This window comes from Lontra canadensis, unplaced genomic scaffold, assembly GCF_010015895.1.
Source record: "Lontra canadensis isolate GAN:19392208 unplaced genomic scaffold, GSC_riverotter_1.0 scaffold81, whole genome shotgun sequence".
Taxonomy (NCBI): Eukaryota; Metazoa; Chordata; class Mammalia; order Carnivora; family Mustelidae; genus Lontra; species Lontra canadensis.
Window position 1 is genome coordinate 7611043 of NW_022631075.1, and position 22455 is coordinate 7633497.

At 34.1% G+C, this 22455-nt stretch overlaps 1 pseudogene; it reads left to right on the forward strand.

Moving 5' to 3' along the window:
• Positions 1-371: 371 nt before the first annotated feature.
• LOC116882123 lies at positions 372-5508 on the forward strand (annotated as a pseudogene).
• The last annotated feature ends 16947 nt before the right edge of the window (positions 5509-22455 follow it).

Below are 22455 nucleotides of genomic sequence, written 5' to 3' on the forward strand. Positions count from 1 at the left end.
AAAAATAAAAGATCTAAATTAATTGAGCGGTTTTTTTGTGTTTATGAACTGGAAGATGATATATTATTAATACGTCCCATCTTCCCAACTTTATCATTAGGTTGGACACTACTCCAATCAAAACCACAAGGAGACTTTACAGATTGTAACAAACTAATTCTAAAGATTATATGGAAAGGTAAAACACCTAGAAAAGCTAACAAAATACCAAAAAAGAACAAAGTTGGGAGAATCTCACTCTCTGATTTCAAGGCTCCATATAAACTTACAGTAATGAAGATAATTTGGTATTAGTAAAATAATTACTACATAGCTTAATGGAACAAAATAAAAACTCCAGAAATGAATGCACACAAAAATAACTATTGATCTTTGACAATGGAACAGACTAATTCAATGAGAAAGAATAGTCCTTCCAACCGTCACCAGAAGAATTAGAAGTTCATAAGCCAAAACATAAATAAATTTGACAAAGACCTTACATATTTCAACATGATTAATTCAAAAGGTATCATAGACCTAAATTTAAAATGTGAAACTGTAAAAAATGTAAAAGAAAATATAGGAAAAATATTGGTTGACCTTGGATTTAGTAATGAGTTTTTTTTTTTTGCAGCACCAAAAACAAGATTAGTAAAAGAAAACAAAATAATTTGGACTTTATTAAAACTAAAAAAAAAAAATCTGTTCTTTTGAAGACAAAATTAAGAGTGAAAAGATAAGCCACAAACTGAGGAAATATACTTGCAAAACACTTATCTGATAAAGGCCTTCTTTCCAATACATGAATACATGTAACTCAAAAATAACAGAACAAACAACGCACAATGGACAAATGTATAAGCAAACACTTCATGAAAAAATTACTCAGATGGAAAATAATTATAATCATATGATGATCAGCATCATTTGTAATTAGGGTACTGTGATTTAAAACAATGAGTTATCTTGATACATCAATCAGAAAAGGGCAAATAACTAGCAATGTCAATTGTTAATGGGGATACAGACCAACAGGAACTCTCATTTACTGCTGATAAAAGTGCAAATAGCACAGCCACTTTAGAATACAGCTGGCAGTTTCTTACATAGATTAACATAGTTCTTTCTATAAATAAACATGTCATAAACATAATGAATTTATGAACCAGGAATCATGCTCCTAGGGATTTATACAAATGACTGGAAAACATCCACACAGAAGGCTGCAGGCTGAATAATAATGTTTACAGGAGTTTTAGTCATAATTGCCAAAAGCTTGAAGTAACCAATATACTGTTCAGTAGTGAATGAAAAAAACAACACTGGTACATTTATAAAATAAAATATTATACTATGATAAAAATAAATGTTATCAGGTCATGAAAAGCCATATGAATCTTAAATGCATGTTTTTAACTTAAAGAAGCCAATCTGTATGGGTTTCATACTGTATTTACATAATATTCCAGAAGAGGAAAAAAATAACAGTAAGAAGATAGATGATTGCCAGGGCTTCAGGAGAAAAGGGGAAGGTTGACTAGTCAAAACAAATGGAAATTTTCAGGTAAGCGAAACTAATCTGTCGATACTAAAAGGGTAGATACATGACACTGTTCATTGATGAAAACCCATGTAACTTTATAGTACAATGAGTGACCCTAAATGAATATAAATTTTTTAAAAATCATTTAGAAGATTAAGGGACTTCAGGATGGATTACAGAATGTAACAAAACCATCTCACTGTGTTAAAAAATGTATACAAAATGCGTGAAACAGACTCACTGTAGAGGGTGAGGGATAAATTTGCTAACCTAAATAGTTTTGGAAATTAGTGGAGATTAAAGGCAAAAGACCCTGTATATATGCACTGGACTATAGTGAATTAAGTTACTTTCCTCGGGGGTAGAGGAAACATTTATTTTTTTTCTTTTTTTAAGATTTTATTTATTTATTTGACAGAGAGATCACAAGTAGTCAGAAAGGCAAGCAGAGAGAGAGTGGGGGGGAAGCAGGTTCCCCGCCAAGCAGAGAGCCTGATGTGGGGCTCAATTCCAGGACCCTGAGATCATGACCTGAGCCGAAGGCAGAGGCTTAACCCACTGAGCCACCCAGGCACCCAAGGAAAACACTTCTGATACCACTATAAACATATGCTGAAATTGAACAATTATAAACATATAGTGCAAGGAGGGAGCCAAGTTTCTGACTGTTAGAGTGCAAGGTTACAAGGAAGAAAAGGCAGGAAGCTAACATGATCCATGTGTTCATAAATTAGAGTTCAAAATATCAACATAAACTCATATTTAGCTTAATATAGATACAAATGGTTTCTTACAAAAATATTTATAGATGTCTGTGTATATGGGTTAGTATACATACACATATTTTCATGGTTTGTAGCTGAGAGGGCTAGAAGTAATGCCACCCGATAGCAAAGTACACACCTGGCTTCCAGATCTTGATTTCTAATACTATATTCTCTAATCAAAAAAAAAAAAAAGGCAGGACATGCTGAGGAGAAACTTTAAATTAGACTATGGGAAAAAGTATAAAAAGGATCCTGTAGTGTGAAAAAGTAAAAAATGTGTTAAAAATATACTCACAACAAATTGTTGGATACAACTGAAAGTGAATTCTCCATGGCCAATGCTGTTTAGAAATTTGAGACACACAGTAAGTAAAGCTATATGAGATAATATTATCTAATGTTGAAAATAAATACCTACAAATTCATGTTTATATTAATAAATGGATGAAATTTAAATAAATTAGGAAGAAGAGACACATAACCCATGCAGAAAAAATTCAAATAGTTAATTTAGATATTCCATCTCCAGTGAAGTGGAGCATGTCTCTCCATACCTTACCTAAGGTTATGCTTTGCATAATGACTTCTTTCCAAAGAATACAGCACAAAAAAAGGGAGGAAAAGTAACTTTGCAGTGGATGAAACTAACAAATATTTCCTCAGCAGAGTAATTATGGTTACTACAAGTCATGAGTGATGTTGATAGAGTGTACCCTTGATATGATGTGATAAAAATGACAGTTTATCTCTGATATTCTTCCAAAACATTATAGATCCCAATCTAACCATTAGAAAAATATCAGACAACTTAAACTTTATATTTTCTATAAATACAGACATCATGCAACATCAGTATTCCTCAAAATTATCAATGCTATTAAAACCAAGAAAGGTCTAAGAAGCTGTCACTGTGTTGAGGAACTTAAAGCAACATGATGACTAAATGAAAAGAATTATCTTGGATGAGATATTGAAGCAGACAATGACATTAAGTAAAAACTAAATAAACCTAAATAAGTTTTGGTCTTTTAGTTATAACAATGCATCAATATTGGTTCATTAATTGTAGCAAATGTACCACACTAGGGTAAGTTGTTAATAATAAGTGAAATTAGGTGTGTGGGATATGGGATATGTTAACTTCCAATTACTTTTTAAATTTGAAACTGCTCTAAAGTAAAAATAATATCAGAAAACATACCTGAAAACATTCAAAATTTGGTGAAAAATAACAGTACGTAGCAAATTTAAAACATATAAATCAACTAAAATCTAAGAACATCATTGTAAAACTGATGAAAACCAGAGTACAGAGAAAATCTTGAAAACAGAGAAGAGGGCATATTATAAAGGGAGAAAATTTTGTACAAAATTGTGACATTCTTATCAGAAAAAATGGAGGACATATGATTCTAAAATGATAAAATTCTTAATACAGTGAAAAATTTCTTATAAATGAAAGAACAATGAAGATGTTTTCAGATGAAAGATGAATGAATTAATTACCAGAATACCCTTAATAAATAATTGCTAGAAGAAATTTTTTTAGGATAATGAACAACCATTTTAGATGGAATTTCAAATCTCCAGGAAGGAATAAAAACACCAGAAATGGTTAACATATGGTTAAATATAAAAGACGTTTTTTTCTCTGAATTTATGTAAAAACAACTGACTTTTCAAAAATTTTTTTTGGTATTTTGTTTTAAAATACTCATGGAACTAGACATGAAAAACAACAGAGCAATTAATGGGAGTAAATGGACCTATATTCCTATAAAATCTTACATTTTATATGAAAGGGTAAAATATTAATTCTGAAAAGGATACATATGTTGATCTCTAGAGAAATCAATCAAAATGCTAGAAAGTAGAGGCAATACACCATTAGAAAAATAAAATGGATTACTCAAAATATTTTAAGTCACTTAAAATTAAGGTAGAAATAAATAAGATGGGTAGACAAACATGAGACAAATACCGAATATACATATGTATATACGTAACATATTTTAATATTTAAATACATTTATAAATACAAATTTAATTATTTATAATTATACATAATAATTGCTAATATAGTGCTACTAAGTTCTTATGTATCAATAGTTATTTTAAATGTAAATGGTTTAAGTTCTCCAATCAAAAGACATTGAATGGCTGGAATGATTTAATAAACATGTACAAGGCTGGCTTCACAGCCCATGAAGATCCCAGGGCTGTCTTCCTCTCCATTGTGGGGCATCCACCGTACCAAGGCATGATGGTGGACATGGGCCAGAAGACTTCTACATGTGTGATGAGGCCCAGAGCAAGAGGGACATCCTGACCCTGAAGTATCTTACTGAGTATAGTATCATCACCAACTGGGATGACATGGAGATCTGGCACCACACCTTCTACAATGAATTGCATGTGGCCCCAAGCAGCACCCCATGCTACTAACCAAGGTCATCCTGAGCCCCAAGGCCACCTATGGGAATATGAAACAGATTATGTTTGAGACCTTCAATATTCCAGTCATGTAGATCCATCCAGACCATGCTGTCCCTGTACTCTTCTTGCTATGCCACTGACATTGTGATGGACTTTGATGACTAGGCCACCCACACTGTGCTTATGTACAAGGGGATACACCCTTCTCCATGCCATCCTGCATCTGGAACTGGCTGGCTGGGACCTGATGGACTACCTCATAGAGATCCTCATGGAGCATGGCTATAGCTTCACCACCACTGCTGAGCAGGAAATCATGTGTGACATCAAGGAGAAGCTAGGCTGTATTGCCCTGGACTTTGAGCAGGGGTTGGCTACCGTGACTTCCAGCTCCTTCCTGGAGAAGAGTTAACAGGTGACAGATGGACAGATCATGACCATTGGCAATGTGCAGTTATACTCCTCCTAGGCACTATTCCAGCCTTCCTTTCTGGGCATGGAATCCTGTGGTATCCATTAAACTATCTTCAATTCCATCATAAGGTGAGATGTAAACAACCATAAGGACCTCAATACCAACAAGGTTCTGTCTCGTGGGACCATCATATACCCTAGCCTCACTGACAGGATGCAGAGAATCATTACCTTGGCACCCAGCACAATGAAGATCAAGATGATCACACCCCTTGAATACAAATACTCTGTGTGATCCCCAGCTTCATTCTGGGCTTGTTATCCACCTTCCAACAGATATGGATCAGCAAGCAGGATTACAAGTAAGTCGACTTCATTATCCAGTGCAAATGCTTTTAGGCAGACTGTTATTTTAATCACAACTTTTCTTAACAAAACCTAACTTGTTCAGAGAACGAGATGAGATTGGCATGGCTTCATTTGTTTTGGTCTTTGATTTCTTTTAGATTTCTTTTTGTGAGTTTTTGTTTGTTTGTTTGTTTGTTTGTTTTGGTGATTTACTCAGGATTTAAAGACTAGAACAGTGAGGTTGACAGCAGGTCGTTAGGGAGAACATCTCCAAAGTCCTACAGTGTGACCAAGGACTTTGGACATTTTTCTTTTTCTTTTATTTTTTAATTTAATTTTATTTTTTCAGTGTTCCAAGATTCATTGTTTATGCACCACACCCAGTGTTCCATGCAATACATACCTTCCTTAATACCCATCACCAGACTCACCTAACCCCCCATATCCCCTCCCTTCCAAAACCCTCAGTTTGTTTCTCAGTGTCCATAGTCTCTCATGGTTCATCTCTCCCTCCAATTTCCCCCATTTCACTTTTCCTTTCCTTCTCTTAATGTCCTCTGTGTTATTCCTTGTGCTCCACAAGTAAGTGAAATCATATGATGAGTGACTCTTTCTGCTTGACTTATTTCACTCAACATAATCTCCTCCAGACCCATCCATGTTGATGAAAAAGTTGGGTATTCATCCATTCTGAAGGAGGGATAATACTCCATTGTGTATGTGGACCATAACTTCTTTATCCATTCATCTTTTGAGGAGCATCTTGGTTCTTTCCACAGTTTGGTGACTGTGGCCATTGCTGTTATGAACAGTGGGGTACAGAGGACCCTTCTTTTCACTCCATCTGTATCCTTGGGGTAAATACCCAGTAGTGCAATTGCAGGGTCATAGGGTGGCTCTATTTTTAATTTCTTAAGGAATCTCCACATTGTTTTCCGAAATGGCTGCACCAACCTGCATTCCTATTAACAGTGTAAGAGGGTTCCCCTTTCTCCACATCTTCTCCAGCACTTGTTGTTTACTGTCTTGTTAATTTCAACCATTCTAACTGGTGTAAGTGGTATCTCAATGTAGTTTTGATTTGAATCTCCCTGATGAGTAATGACGATGATTTTTTCATGTGTCTGTTAGCCATTTGTATGTCTTCTTTGAAGAAGTGTCTGTTCATGTCTTCTGCCCGTTTTTTTATTTGATTATCTGTTTTCTGTGTGTTGAGTTTGAGGAGATCTTTATAGATCTTGAATATCAGCCCTTTGTAGTGTCTTTGTGAATATCTTCTCCCATTTCATGGGTTGCTGTGTTCTTTTTATAAAATAGTCACTCTAAGTATCATGAGATTCTGTTACAGGAAGCCCTTATCAAAAGCCACTCCATTCCTCCCTCAGATAGAAATGCCAGTACTTGTGGAGTTCACACAGGAGAGGATGATAGCATTGCTTTTGTGTGAATTATTTAGTTCATTTTAATAAATCTTCACTTTAATATTTATTCCTTTTGTTTTATTTTGAAAGGTCTGCCATCATGGCCCCTGTCTATCCCCCGACACACAACTTGAGATGTATGAAGACTTGTGGTCTCCCTGGGAGTAGGGTTGAGGCATAGAAGTGGCCAGGGATTACCTGTACATTCACTTACTGACTTGAGACCAGTGCAATAAAGTTGCATATATTATAGAAAAGACAAAAAACAAGACCCAACTATATGCTGTCTATAAGAGACTCACTTGAGTTTTAAGGGTATATATATACATATGTATATATATATGTACTATATATATACATATATGTGTATATATATGTATATGTATATCTGTATAAATATATGTATACGTATATATGTATGTGTATATATGTATATATATAAATGAATATAGGTACATATATATACATATATATTTTTATGTTTATGTATTTATATATGTATATATGTGCACATATGTATATGTATATATATAAATGTTTATAGGTACATATATACATATATATTTTTATGTTTATATATATTTTATATATGTATATATGTGTACATATGTATATGTATATATATAAATGTATATAGGTACATATATATACATATATATGTATATATATATATTTAACTCAAAGTGAAGGGATGGAAAAAGATAACCCATGTAAATGATAACTAAAAGACAACAAAGGTAGCCATATTTATATCAGATGAAGTATACCTTAAGTCAAAAACTATAACAAGAGATAAGACCATTATACTATGATAAAAGAATAAATACACCAAGATCATAAAACAGTTGTAAATTGTTGTGCACTCAATATCAGTGATGGTAAATATATTAAACAAATGCTAATGGAATTGAAGGGAGAAATAGATAAGTACAATAGTGGTAGAACATTTAATACCCCATTTTCAAAAATATATAGATCATCCAGACATAAAATCAAAAAGGAAACTTTGGACTTCAACCATTCTTTAGCTCCTATAAACTTAGTAAATATAAAGATCATTCCTTCCAAGAGCAGTAGAAAACACATACTTCTTAAGTACTCATGGAACATTCTCTGGCACAGATAATGTGTTAGCTCACAAAATGAGTCTTAGCAAATTTAAAAGATTTAAATCATGCCCACTCTCTTTTGTAACCACAACAGTATGAAACTAAAACTCAATAACAGAAATAAAGCTTGAAAATCTACAAAGATGTGGAAAGTGAATAACACATTTCTGAATAATCAGTGGTTCAAAGAAGAAACCAAAGGGAAACTTAAAAAAAAAGTTTGAAACAAACAAAATTGGAAAAAAAAATTTCAAAACTCATGGGATACACCATAAACAATTCTAAGAGGGAAGTTCATAGTGATAAATGCATATGCTAAGAAAAAATAAATATCTCAAATAAACAATCTAAATTTATACCTCAAGGAACTAGAAGAACAAACTAAACCCAAAGTTAGCATAAGAAGGAAAATAACGTGTAAAGCAGAAATAAATGAAATAGAAAATAAGAAAACAGTATAAGTTGGCTAACTGCATTTAAATTTTATAAAAAAAGAAACAGAAAATATCAAAGACACTGAGGTGTCTTATTAAAAAATAAACAAAACTGACAAACCTATAGATACATGTAACAAGAAAAAAAATAGGACTCAAATAATAAAATACAAATAGGAGAGATGTTACAACAGAAATACAGAGTATCATGAGAGACTGTTATGAAAATTTTTATACCACCAAATTAGACAACATAAGTTCCTGGAAATGTGCTATCTACCTGGGCTGAAACACAAAGAAAAGAAAATCTGAACAGACTAATAATGAGTAAGGAGATTGAATCAGTAATCAAAATCTTCCCAAGAAAGAAAAGCCGAGGACTTCACAGGTGAATTCTACCACACTTAAAGAACAACTGATGTCAATCCTTCTTAAATCTAAAAATATGAAGAGATATTCATCTTACAAGGCCAGCATTCCCTTGATACCAAGTCAGATAAGGGCACTAAAAGAAAAGAAAACTATGTGTCACTATCCCTGGTGAATATTGATGCAAAAATTTTCAACAAAACATAGAAACAAATTCAAGGGCACATTGAAAGGATCATACAAAAATATGAAAATAAAATGAAAGCATCATAAAACATGATAAAGTGAAATTTATCTCCAGATGGAAGAATGATTCAATGCATGTAAATCAATAAGTGTGATATACCACGTTAACAGAATGAAGGATAAAAAACATGATCATCTCAATAGGTGAAGAAAAACCTATTTTATAAAAGAGAACATCCTTTCATGATAAAAATTCTAATAAAATAGTTATAGAAATAATATGCATTAAAATAATAAAGACCAAGTAGGACAAGCCCACAACTAACATCATACTTATTAGTAAAAAGCTGAAAGTTTTAATCCTAAGATCAGGAAAAATATAATGGTGCCCACTTTCACCACTTCCATTCAATATGGTATTGGATGTCCTGCACACACAATTAAGAAAAAAAAAAAAACGAAACTAAAAGTGTTCAAATGAGAAAAGGATTAGTTAAATTGTCTTTCCAGTTTACATAATCTTAAATATGCAAAACCTTAAAAATAAAAAAAAAACATGTTAGGACTATCAAATAAATTCAGTAAAGCTACAGGGCACAAACTTAACATATACAATCATTTCTATTTCCATATACTATCAATGAACTAACCAAAAATAAAATTAAAAAATAATTATATATTTAATAAAATTAAAAGGAATAAGATACTTAGGAATAAATTTAACAGTACAGGTTAATAATCTGTACACTGAAAACTATAAGACTATAAGACGTTTATGAAAGAAATGAAAGAAGACACAAATAGATGGAAATACATCCCATGCTTATGGATTGAAAGTATTAATTTGGTTAAATTCTCTATGCTACCCAAAGCAATCTACAAATTCAATATAATTCCTATGGCCCTTTTTACAGAATCAGGAAAAAACATCCTAAAATTCATATGCTACCACAAAAGACCCTGAATAGCTGAAGCAATCTTGAGAAAGAACAAATTTGGAGACATCACACTAACTTATTTCAAACTGTATTACAAAGCTATCAAAACAGTATGGTAATGGCATAAAAACAGACACATAAACCAGTGGAACAAAATTGGGAGCCCAGGAATAATTCCACACATATGTAATCAATTAATGTTTGTCAAGGCTGATGAAAATGCATAATAGGGAAATTGTAGTCTCTTCTATATTATTGGCAAAACTGGATAACCACATGCAAAAGAATGAAATGGATCCTTAACAAAAATTAACTCAAAATGGATTAAAGACTTAAGTGTAGTACCAAAACCCATAAAACTCCTAAAAGAGAATAGAGAAAAAAACTACTTGATATGGGTCTTGACAATGAATTTTTGGATATGACACCAAAAGCACAGGCAACAAAAGAAAAAAATCAACCATGGCACTACATAAAACTAAAAAGTTTTCTACAGTAAAGGCAACAAATGAAAAGGCCATCTTTTGAATGGAAAAAATATATATACAAACTGTATATCCATGATAAGAGGATAATATCCAAAGTATATTAGGAACACCTACGACTCAATAGCAAAAAATCAAACACCACAGTTTAAAAATTGGCAAAGTGTATGAATACACATTTCTACAAAGAAGACCTACAAATGGCCACCAGTTATATGAAAAGGTGTTCAACATTAGTAACCATCAGGGAATCAAAATCACAATGAGAAATTTCCTTACACTTGTTAGAATGTCTATTATCAAAAACACAAGAGATAAGTTTTGGCAAGTGTGTAGAGAAAATGGGAGACAGGTGCAGTTTGTGAGGATGTATATTAGTAGTCATTATGGGAAACAGTATGGATGTTCCTCAAAAAATTAAAAGTAGCGATACCATATGATCTAGCAATCCCACCTCTGGGCATATATCCAAAGGAAATTAAATCAGGATCTCAAAGAGGTATGTACATTCCCATGTCCACTGCAGCATGAATAATGTTATTAACAATATTAATAATAATGATGGTATGAATAACAATACTAAGATATGGAGACAACCTAAATGCCTGTTGTTGATAGATAAATGGACAAAGAAAATATTATATACATAAGTATAATATATATCTATGTATCTACACATTTTATATTATTATTACATCTCTTCTACAGTATTTATTATATATTCCATGTAATTTATATATCTATTACAATATGTATCTGTATGTATCTATATGTATCTATAATACATATAATTGAATATAAAAATTGAATATTAAAAAAACATATAATTGAATATAAAAAGAAGAAAATCCTGCCATTTGTGACAACATGGATGAACCTGGAGAAAACTACGCTAAGTGAAATAATCCAAACACAGAACGACAATACTGTATCATGGAATACTCATAGGTGGAATCAACAAAATCAAACACCTAAAACCAGAGAGTCAAGTTGGGGTTGTCATGCGTGGTGGGGGAAATGGGGAGATAGTGGTCAAAGGACACTAAATTTCATTTATGAGATGAATAAATTCCTGGAGTGTAATTACATCATGGTCCTTACAGTTAAAAACATTGTAGTATATACTTGAAATTTGTCAAGAAAAATCTTAAGTCTTTTTACAACACACAAAAAAGATAATTATATGAGTTGATGAATGCATTAATTAATTTAATGGTGATAATCATCTTATAGTATATATGTATATTAAACCAAAATTTTGTTTATCTTAGAAAAGGTACAGTGTACAGCCTAAATATATACAATTTTGATTGTCAATCATATTTCATTAAAGCTGAAAGAAAATAAACAATATTTAAATTGGACTCATTCCTTAAATAATGTACATAAATTTCCAAATAACATAATGAACAAAAATTGAAAAAGATGATAACATTTTTAGGAATATAGGATTTATTTAAAAAGATGAATGAGAAAGAATTATTAAAAGACAAAATAATGGTTGCTACTTTCCCTAGAGATATACAGATTCCAAACTCATTCTCTGAAGGCTTTGTATCCTCATATATAAAACTTCAATAGACCAAAAAGAAATACATTTTGTACCAAAATCACTTAGGATCTAATTTAATGTTCTTAAATAAAATATTAGATAGCCAATTATAACCACATATTAATAATATTTCTCCACATTAATTGAATAAAGGAAAAATATGGTTGCCTTAATAGATGCCAGAATTACATTTTGTAAATTTCACTGTTTCTTATTTTTAAATAAAAAAATTTCTAAATTTCAAAATATTTTATGATAACTTTCACAAGTTTCCAGTAAATATTATACTTAATTGAGAAATGTGTGATTTTTTAAATAAAGCAACAAGAAATATATAAGCATGCATATCACACTAATACTCCAATACTACTTACTATTTCACTAAGTAATGAAAAATAAATAAACGTTTTATACTAGAAAGAGACAAAATTATTGCTTTTTGCAATTGTGATCATCTACTTAAAAATTATAATAGAATGATTACAAAATATTTTAGAATTGATAAGATAGCCCAGAAAAATGTGAAATATGAGATTATCATTAAAAAGTACATAGATTATCTATGCTCTAGCAGTGGTCAATTTGAAAATATTATAGATACATCTCCTACTTATAACAGTACAAAACCATAAAAAATGTGAGACTAAATCTAAGATTAAGTTTCAATGACCCAAATGAAAAACAATCTATGAAGTTTTTTCCACAATAAATAGAAAGTCATGGGATATTCCTACACTGGAAGATATACTATTATAAAGTTAAAAACTCTACACATAAATATATGAAATAAATATAATCATAATAAATTTTAGAATGCAGTATATGGAAAATAGACTGATTCATAATTCATCTAAAAAAAGAAGATGGCGGAATGCTAGTGATAGTGAAGACAAAAATAGAGTAGGTCTGTAATATGTGTCATTATATATTATAAATACACAGTTTAAAAAGCAGTTGAGTTTCAAACTTCAAGTTAGAAATAACATTAGAAATTTAGCTATTTTTAACTCCTCTCCCTTCTTTTGAAAGTTATCCCCCAAAATAGTAATAGATAACAATCTATCATCAATTAAAACAATGGCACAAACTGACATAACATACAAAACATCTATGCAATAAAAAGCAAAATGAGAGACAATATTTGCATCCAAATAAATTTTGGATGTAAATCCAAATAAATTTTATTCAAATAAAATTTTATATTTATAGTATGATACAGCTTTCTCCAAAAGTAAAATTCAGAGTTATGGTAGACATATGCAATAATAACTGGATAAATAAAAATCCAAATAAATAAATAAACCTGAGAATATGAGCAATACTAAAGGAGAAATGGGGATTGTTTCTACAGATCAGAATTTTATGGAAGAAAAGTAGAGGATGTGGAGGTGAGGGAGAAATTATACCAATGGAATATTGTGTGTGTGTCTGTGTGTCTGTGTGTCTGTGTTTATTACTTAGTTTCCCAGCTGACAGAGTGGTGAGCAATGGTGGCAATTTGAAGAAGAGAGGATAATTAGAATCCTCCAGGTCACAATATAGAGAAATATTGAATAAGAGGTTTCAATATGAGTTCCCACATGACTTCTGAAGGTCTAAATTTGATGAGAGGATTTTCCCCAAGGGAGAACACACAAATTTGGTAAATAGGTCAATAAACACAAATTTAAGTAAGGATTGTCCTAGAATCACAAGTCTCTCATGATAGGAGAAAGGAGACAATGAAGTAAGTATTACTGTGTTAATTCATCTTTAATAATAGTCAATAAATAATATATAGAGTTGAAACATGTAGTTAAAATTAGCCCAGAGCCTGAAAACAAAGTCGAGGGGGAGACAAGATGGCAGAGAAGTAGGAGTACCTACCAAAGAACTCTGATCCCCCATGAAATCAGCCCAAGATTAGAATTATACACTTCTGTGTATCTAAGAGGGCAGAAGATGCCAGTGGGCAGGTAAAGCGGAGTGGGAACATCAGACTGATATCGGAAGATAAACAAAAGGGGGAAGGAGCCACCAGAAGTGACCCATTGGAAAGTAAAACCCCAATACGAGAGTGCCCTGTGACTGAGGGATAGCATTAACTTGGAGTCTGGTTGAAAGCACTTAAAAAGAACAAAGGATCATAGGGGGAAATTGAGGGAAATGGGCAGTTAGAGACAGGGGCTTAAGCCTGCCAACCCAGGACAGCCACCTCTGGTGCTGAGCCAGAGAGAGTACAGCAAATAAGCTAGGTCTTGGTCCCTGAGCCGCCAGTGTGCCTGAGAGCATCTGGGTGGTGGCACCCATGAAGGTTAGGGAGCCTCTCCAGCTGTCAGAACCACGGACTTCTGCACTCTTCACACACGTGCATGCTGCACGACCAGAGTCTGAGTCATGCCCTACACCCTCCCCTGAGAGAGGTCCTTGCAGGCGCCAGACAGCCAGCGCTCTCTAGGACCTGAAGAGTCTGAGCACTCCCAGCCTGGGCCAGAATGAAAATCTCAGTTTGCTATCTCTGCTTGAGACATCTCTGGTGGTCTGGAGCTGCCCAGACAGCCACGGCTAGTATTTCTCCTGGTTTTGGGTACAAGAGGGAATTCCTGTGACCCCAGAGACCATGACTGGGAATGTGCTCTGCCAGCAGCTGAGGGGAAATTTATGTGCTCTGGAGCACTTAGAGGGGAACAGACTGAGGCTTCTTTCTGAGAGGGAGGTCTGGGTGTAGTTTGCTTCCATCTGAACCTCCAAGGAACCGCCAAAAGCTGCCAAGGGGAGAGAAAAAAAAATGAACAAACAAACCAAAAAACCTCCAGAGAACAAAAGCCTGAAAAACCGGTTTCCTCAGAGTCCAGCCTCTTGATGGGGGCAGGAGGACTTAATTCTAGCAACATTCCCTGAAAAACCATGTGGCAGGTCGCTCCCCTAGAAGGCTAGCCAAAAACAAAACAAAACAAAACAAAACAAACAAACAAAACAAGAGGACAACCACCACTACTTCATAGATACAACTTTTATTTTTAATTCGTTCCACTATTCTGGTTCTTTTCATTTTTTTATATAACTTTTTAACCTATTTACCATCACATTGAGACCTTCAGTACATCAAATTCCATAATAACCTTTTAATCTGAACTTTTTGATACATGTACCTGTGTTTTTCTTTTGCTTTCTATTTTTTAATTTATTTTATTTTTTTCAATATTCATATAGGGATAAGCTTCAAGGTAATCCCCTTTCCCCAGTCAATGCTACCACTATAGGTAAAACAGTTCTAATCCCCCTTTATCTCAGGAAAGTTGAGTCCTTTAACAAAGATATCAAGATACATCCTGGAAGAATAAAAATAAACTTCCTCACCCACACAGAATTTATAACAACTCTCCAACTGTTTTCTTCTGTCAGTGTTTCTGTGTATTTGTTTTTGTTCTGGTAGTATGTAAATCTTATACTTGGGGTTCATTTTGACAGAGTACTTTTTTAAAATTTATTTATTTATTCTCTTGTCATCTACTTTTGCTGGTTTTTTGTTTGTCTGTTTCTGTTTGTATATTTCATAAATCTTACCTTTGGGGCCCATTTGGGCTGGGCCTTCTCTTTTATTTTATCTTTCTTTTTTTTCTCTCTCTCTCTCTCTATTTTTTTTTCTTTCTTTTTGGTGGGGACTCTTGATTGATCAGAAGTGATCCAGGGTACACCCTGCCTGCACCATGATTGATACATTCGGCTACACATCCGTTCAGCCATCTCTCACTAAAATGACTAGGAGGAGGAATGCCCAACATAGGAAAAATTCAGAGACTGGATCCTCTCCATCAGAGCTATTGGATATAGACAGAGACAGTATGTTGGAAAGGGAATTCAGGCTAACAATTATCCAGGCAATAGCTAGGTTGGAGAAAGCCTTCGATGACAAAATGGAATTGATTAGGGCAGAAGTGAAAGCCACCAGGTATGATGGTAGCAATGTTCTCAGTAAGTTCCAATCTGATCTAAATTCTCTAAAAGCTAGGATAACTGAGGCATAAGATAGAATTAGTAATCTGGAGAACAAACAGATAGAGAAAAAGGATCAGGAGGAAGCCTGGAACAAACAGCTTAGAAGCCATGAAAACAAAATAAGGGAAATAAATGACGCCATAAAACCTTCCAACGTCAGGATTATTGGAATCCCTGAGGGGGAGGAGAACGAAAGAAGACTAGAGGATATAGTGGGACAAATTCTCCGTGAAAATTTTCCCAAAATGGTGAATGGAACCAGCGTTCATGTACTAGAGGCAGAAAGGTCTCCCCCTAAGATCATAGAACCTAGAAAGACCTTGAGACACCTTATTGTGAAAATGATGAATCATAATTGTAGACAGGAGTTCTTGAAAGCAGCTAGGGTGAAGAAATTATTTATGTACAGAGGAAAGCCCATCAGAATTACTTCAGATCTGTCCATGGAAATCTGGCAAGTCAGAAAGGGTTGGCAAGACATATTCAGGGCACTAAATGAGAAGAACGTGCAGCCAAGAATACTCTATCCTGCAAGACTGACATTCAAAATGGATGGAGAGATAAAGAGTTTCCAAGATAGGCAAGGTTTAAAAGAGTATGTGACCACAAAGCCAACACTGCAGGAAATATTAAGGGGGGTTCTATAAAAGAGGAAAAAAACTAAGAATATCATTGAACAGAAATATATGGAGACAATCTATAGAAACAAAGACTTCACAGGTAACACGATGTCAATAAAAATGTACCTCTCAATAATCACTCTCAACATGAATGACCTAAATGCACCCGTAAAACAACAAAGGGTTGCAGATTGGATAAAATGACAGGACCCATGCATATGTTGTCTACAAGAGACCCATTTTGAACCTAAGGATACATCCAGAATTAAAGTGAAGGGATGGAGAAGCATTTTTCAAGCCAATGGGCCTCAGAAGAAGGTTGGGGTAGTGATTCTCATAGCACAAAAATTAGATTTTAAAATAAACACTGAAGTCAGAGATAGAGAAGGACACTACATCATTCTTAAAGGGAATATCCACCAAGAAGATCTAACAATTGTAAATATTTATGCCCCCAAAATGGGATAAGGTAATTACATAAGAAAACTGTTAATCAAGATAAGAGATACATATTGATATGAATACATTAATATTAGGACATCTAAACACACCACTCTCAGTATTACACAGATCATCCAAGCAGAAAATCAATAAAGAAACAAGAGCATTGAATGACACATGGGACCAGATGGACCTCAGAGATATATACAGAACATTCCACCCTAAAACAACAGAATACCCACTCTTCTTGAGTGCACATGGAACCTTCTCCAGAAGAGACCACATACTGGGTCACAAACCAGGGCTCAACTGACACCAAAAAAGATTGAGATTATTCCCTGCATATTCTCAGATCACAGTGCTTTGAAACTGGAGCTCAACCACAAGAAAAAGTTTGGAAGGAATTCAAAAACCTGGAAGCTAAAGACCACCTTGCTTAAGAATGCTTGGATCAACCAGGAAATCAAAGAACTTAAACAATGCATGGAAACCAATGAGAATGAAGACACTTCAGTCCAAAACCTCTGGGATACAGCAAAGGCGATCCTAAGGGGGGAATACATATCCTTCCAAGCCTCTTTAAAAAAATACAAAAATCCAGAATATGCCACCTGTCTCTACACCTTAAAGAGCTGGAGAATCAACAACAAATTAAGCCAACTCCACACACAAGAAGGGAAATAATCAAGATTAGAGCAGAGATCAATGAAATAAAAACTAGAGATATAGTAGAACTCATCAATGAAACTAGAAGCTGTTTTTTTTGAAAGAATCAGTAAGATCGATTGGCCAAACTAATCCAAAAGAAAAGACAGAAGACCCAAATTACTAAAATTATGAATGGAAAGGGAGAGATAACAAATAATACCATGGAAATAGAAACAATCATTAGAAATTATTATCAACAGTTAGATGCCAATAAGTCAAGAAACCTAGATGAAATGGATGCATCCCTGGAAAACTACAAACTTTCAAAATTGAACCAAGAAAAAAATGACAACCTGAATAGGCCAATATCTAGTAACAAGATTGAAGTAGTGATCAAAAACCTCCCAAAAAACAAGAACCTAGGACATGACAGATTCCCTGGGGAATTCTACCAAACTTTCAAAGAAATAACACCTATTCTCCTGAAGCTGTTTCAAAAAATTGAAGCAGAAGGAAAACTTCCAGACGCTTTTTATGAAACCAGCATTACCCTGATCCCCAAACCAAACAAAGACCCCACCAAAAAGGAGAATTTCAGACCAATATCCCTGATGAATATGGATGCTAATATTCCCAGCAAGATCCTAGCAAACAGGATCCAACAGCACATTAAAAAGATTATCCACCATGACTAGGTGGGATTCATCCCTGGGTTGCAAGGATGTTTGAACATTCACAAATCAATCAATGTGATAGAACAAATCAATAAGAGAAGAGAGAAGAACCACATGGTCCCCTCAATTGATGCAGAAAAATCATTTGACAAAATCCAGCATCCGTTCCTGATTAAAATGCTTCAAAGTATAGGGATAGAGGGAACATTCCTGAACTTCATCAAATCTATCTATGAAAAAACCACAGTAAATATCATCCTCAATGGGAAAAAGCTCACAGCCTTCCCCTTGAGATCAAGAACACGACAAGGATGCCCACTCTCACCACTCTTGTTCAACATAGTACCAGAAGCCCTAGCAACAGCAATCACACAACAAAGAGAAATGAAACATATCCAAATTGGCAATGAAGAAGTCAAACTCTTTCTCTTCTCAGATGGCATGATACTTTATATGGAAAACCGAAAAGGCTCCACCCCCAAGCTACTAGAGCTCATACAGCAATTCAGTAATGTGGCAGGATACAAAGTCAATGTACAGAACTTTACGAACTCAACACACGCAAAAATGATAATCATGTAAAAAAAAATGGGCAGGGGTGCCTGGGTGGCTCAGTGGGTTAAAGCCTCTGCTTTCAGCTCAGGTCGTGATCCCAGGGTCCTAGGATCAAGCCCCACATCGGGCTCTCTGCTCAGCGGGGAGCCTGCTTCCCCCTCTCTCTCTGCCTGCCTCTCTGCTTACTTGTGATCTCTCTGTGTCAAATAAATAAATAAAATCTTTAAAAAAAAGGGCAGAAGATATGAACAGATACTTCTCCAGTGAAGATCTATAAATGGCTATCAGACACATGAAAAAATGTTAATCATCACTAGCCATCAGGGAGATTCAAATTAAAACCACATTGAGATACCACCTTACACCAGTTAGAATGGCCATAATTAGCAAGAGAGGAAACAACGTGTGTTGGAGAGGATGTGGAGAAAGGGGAACCCTATTACACTGCTGGTGGGAAAGCAAGTTGTTGCAGTCACTTTGGAGAACAGTGTGGAGATTCCTCAAGAAATTAAAAATAGAGCTTTCCTAGAACCATGCACCTGCACTACTGGGTATTTACCTCAAAGATACAGATGTAATGAAAAGGAAGGTCATCTGTACCCCAATGTTCATAGCAGCAATGGCCATGGTCGCCAAACCATGGAAAGAACCAAGATGCCTTTAAATGGATGAATGGATAAGGAAGATGTGGTCCATATACACTATGGAGTATTAAGCCTCCATTGAAAAGGATGAATATCTAACATTTGTGTCAACATGGACGGGACTGGAAGAGATTATGCTGAGTGACATAAGTCAAGCAGAGAGTCAATTATCATATGGTTTCACTTACTTGTGGAGCATAAGGAATAACAGGGAGGACATGGGGAGATGGAGAGGAGAAAGGAGTTGGTGGAAATTGGAGGGGGAGATGAACCATGAAAGACTATGGAGTCTGAAAAACAATCTGAGGGTTTTGAAGGGGTGGAGGGTGGGAAGTTGGGTGAGCTTGGTGGTGGGTATTATGGAGGGCAAGTATTGCATGGATCACTTGGTGAGGTGTATAAACAATGAATTCTGGGCCACTGAAAAGAAATTACAAAAATAAAAAATTATATAAAAAAGAAAACAAAGTCAGTATACAGTAGCTTTGAAAAGAAGAAAAAATATATATAGGAATAAATATGATTAAGGAGGCACAAACTATTACAAAGAAAACTGTAACACATTGCTGAAAAAGAAAACACAGAACAAAGAGTACCTTAAAAATTAAATATAAGTACCGCATGTGTGGTGATGATGGCTAATGGAACTTAATAAAAATAAATAAAAAAATAATAAAGTTTTTCTTTCTATTATTGCATCATGATAGTTCTTTATATATGCTAGATAAAACTACTTTATCAGATATATGATATTCAAGTATTTTCCTTATTCTCTAAGTTGTCTTTTTGCTTTCTTGATAGTGTCTTTTAAATCACAAGCATTTGTATTTTTTAAGATTTTTATTTATTTATTTATTTGAGTGAGAGAAAGCAGGCGTGTGGGGGAGGGGAAGAGTGAGAGGAAGAAGCAGACTCCTCATTGAGCAGTCAGCTTAACATGGAGCTTGATCCCAGAACTCTAAGATCGTGACCTGAGCTGAAGGCAGATGCTTAACTGATTTTGCCACTCAGGTACCGCATAGACATTTGTATTGGTGATGAACTACAATTTAACTACTTTATCTTTTGTTGCTAGTGTTGTGTCATATATAAGTATCTATTGTCAAATCTGAGTTTATGAAGATTTACCCCTATGTTTTCTTCTGAGTTTTACAATTTTAAATCATACATTTATGTCTTGAGCTATACTTACTTAATCTGGTATATGGTGTGAGGTAAAGGCTCAACTTCCTTTTTTTGCATGTGGCTATTCTGAATACAGTAATTTATAAATAGAATAACATACCATAACCAAGCAGAATTTATTCCAGCGAAGCATGGTTGGTTCAAATGAGGAAATTAATCAATATAGTACATCATATTACTAAAAAATAAAAACCATATAATCTTCTCAGTAGAGAAAAAGTATTTGCCCAAATCCAAAATCTTCATAATAGAAACAGTCAAAAATGAGTAATAGAATTTAACTTCCTCAATTCATAAAGGACATCTACGAAAAAAATATATACCATTATACATAAATAATGGTAGACTGAATGCTTTCTCCTTATATCAGGAACAAAATGAGATGTTCATTCTCACTATTCTTATACACTATTATACTGAATGTTCTTGCTAGGGCTATTAGCCAATGAAATAAATTAAAAGTCCCCCAAATTGGAAAGGACAACGTAAAGTTATATGCATTTATAGATAACATAATTCTATATATAGAAAATCCTAAAATCCTAAGGAATCCACAAATGAACAAATATCAGCAAGGTTGTGGAATTTTAAAAAATCAATGAAATCAATATTCAATTTAAATCAATATAATAAATTTTATTGTATACAATGCCAATGAAAAGTCTTAAAATGCATTTGCAAGCAGAAATAGAAGGATTTCAACTGGAAGAGAAAAGAACATAAACAGAAACCATAGCATATAGGTATTGTGACTATTTATAACATAGTAGTAAATGCTATGTTGTACTGCCCAGTTCCCACCATTCAGAACCAATGTATTTATCTCCCAGCTGCCAGGAGTGTGGCTTGCTGATGACTTACAGCCAGGGATCTTCCTAGATATTCTTCTCAGATAGTAGGAGCTGAATTGTATAAGTTTTGTGTTGTAGGAATATCCAAGAAGAAGAAGAGAGGGAAAAGGGTGTGCACAGAAGGATTATTTGAGAAAATTCAAAACTTCCCAATCTCAGGAAGAAAATAGACTCCCAAATCCAGGAGGCACAGAGAATCCTCATGAAAATCAATGAAATCAGGCCAACACCAAAACATGCTATATTTAAATTTGAAAAATATAGAGATAAAGAGAAAAATCCTAAAGGCAGTAAGACAAAGAAGTCTCTATCTTACAAGGAAAGATAAAAAGGTTAGCAAAACGTTTCTCTACATAAACTTGGCAGACTAGATGAAAGAGGCATGATATATTCAATGTGCTGAATGGGAAAAACCTGCAGCCAGGAATACTCTATCCACCAAGGCTGTAATTCAGAATATAAGAAGAGATATAGAGTTCCTGAGAGAAACAAGAACTAAAGGAGTTTATTACCACTAAACCGCCCCTGCAAGAAATACTAAAGGAGTCTCTGAATGGGAAAGAAAGACCAAACAAAACAAAGACTGAAAATGAAAAGAGAAAATCTCCAGGAACAAGTAATAAAATGGCACAAAATTCATAGTTATCAACAATTACTCTGAATGTAAATGGACTAAATGCTCTAATCAAAAGACATGGAGTATCAGAATGCATAAAGAAACAGGAACAAAAACAAAACAAAACAAAGACCTGTCTATAATCTGCCTACACGAGACTCATTTTAAGCTGAATAATACCTTCAGATTGATAGTGAGGGCTGAAGAAATATTTACCCTCCAAATGGAGGAAAAAAGAAATTTGGACTAGCAACTTTTA